This window comes from Mesitornis unicolor, unplaced genomic scaffold (genome assembly GCF_000695765.1).
Source record: "Mesitornis unicolor isolate BGI_N332 unplaced genomic scaffold, ASM69576v1 scaffold17507, whole genome shotgun sequence".
Taxonomy (NCBI): Eukaryota; Metazoa; Chordata; class Aves; order Mesitornithiformes; family Mesitornithidae; genus Mesitornis; species Mesitornis unicolor.
Genome location: NW_010197244.1, coordinates 2644 through 4210, shown reverse-complemented (window position 1 = coordinate 4210; position 1567 = coordinate 2644). Strand labels below are relative to the sequence as shown.

The window sequence follows — 1567 nt, the reverse complement described above, 5'->3', positions numbered from 1 at the left end:
GGGGGGGCGGGGCTTCGGGGAGAGGGGCGTGGTTTAGCGGGAAAAGGAGGCGGGGAAGGCGGTGCCAAGAGGGGCGGCGGGCGCGGGGCGCGCGCCGGGGATGTAGCTCAGCGGTAGAGCGCATGCTTCGCATGTATGAGGTCCCGGGTTCAATCCCCGGCATCTCCAGCTGGTGGGGGAGGTTTGAGACCCCCACCGAAACTTTTGGTGGGGGGCTCTAAGGGGAAAATTAAGGACCCAGCTGAGAAGGGGGGAACCCTCTCACCTTTATTTTTTTCCCACCCTCCCCACCTTGGAGCACCACAACCGCGCTGAGTAGCGGAAGGGAATTCTTCCGAATCCGGTTTTTTGAGCCAAAAATAATTATTTTCTACAAATACTTCCGCTCCTTACCCCCAAGAAGCAGAGTGGCGCAGCGGAAGCGTGCTGGGCCCATAACCCAGAGGTCGATGGATCGAAACCATCCTCTGCTAGCTTCTTTTTCCCCCTCCAATTTCTTCTGCTAACGCCGTTTCCCCTCCCCGTTTCTGCGTTTGCCTCTGCTTCTTTAGCTCTAGAGTTAATTAGGACGATTCGTACTTAATGCTGGAGTTAATTATCACGATTCACACTTGACACTATAATTATTGCAATTCCTACTTAGCTCTAGAGTTAATTACTGAGATTCATACTTAGCGTTAGAGTCAATTATTGCAATACCCACTTAATGTTATAGTTAATTATTGCAATTAGTACTTAGTTCTAGAGTTAATTATTTGGCTTCATAATTAGCGTTATACTTAATTGACCCATCCAACGGTTTGGGTCCTCGCCCTCTTTCAAAATTCCTGACGAGGCGGGAATTAAGCCAATTACTGAGTCTTAATTGGTCATTAACGAGGTTCCTTAAGTGTTCAATCAATGTGGGGCTGATGAAGAACGAAGGAGCCAATTAAAAGTGGTCTCCTCTCAGTCCCATAATTCCATACAATAAAAAAAAAAATCCCTTCCCGTGGTTCCTACAGGTCCTTCAGGTGCTGGAGCAAGCAATGGAACTCTCCAGGGGACCCCTCCAACCCCCACCATGCTGTGAGTCTGTGAATCGTCAGGGACTCCCACCCTGGGGACCACGGGACCTTAGGGACCTCCAATTGTGGAGACCTCAGCCTTGAAGACCCCCTGAAACACTCCTGGGGACCCTCAACCTTGGACACCCCCAGCTCTGAAGATCTCGACCTTGGGGACCTCAACCTTGAGGACTCCAACCTTGGAGACCTCAACCTTAGAGACCCCCAAATTTAGAGACCTTCAACGTTGGGAACCTCAACCTTGAAGGCCCCCAACCCTGAAGACCCCAACCTTGGAGATCCCAAACCTGAAGACCCCCTGAAACACTCCTGGGGACCCTCAACCTTGGACACCCAACGTTGGGAACCTCAACCTTGAAGGCCCCCAACCCTGAAGACCCCAACCTTGGAGATCCCAAACCTGAAGACCCCCTGAAACACTCCTGGGGACCCTCAACCTTGGACACCCCCAGCTCTGAAGATCTCGACCTTGGGGACCCCAACCTTGAGGACTCCAACCT

The 1567-nt window shown here is 51.8% G+C and overlaps 2 non-coding genes across 2 annotated transcripts; both read left to right on the top strand.

The window, feature by feature from the left end:
• The first annotated feature begins 96 nt into the window (after positions 1 to 96).
• Positions 97 to 168, top strand: TRNAA-CGC. Its single transcript has one exon. It is a non-coding gene; the product is annotated as a tRNA-Ala (tRNA).
• A 233-nt stretch (positions 169 to 401) lies between these two features.
• TRNAM-CAU lies at positions 402 to 473 on the top strand. Its single transcript has one exon. It is a non-coding gene; the product is annotated as a tRNA-Met (tRNA).
• Positions 474 to 1567: the final 1094 nt, after the last annotated feature.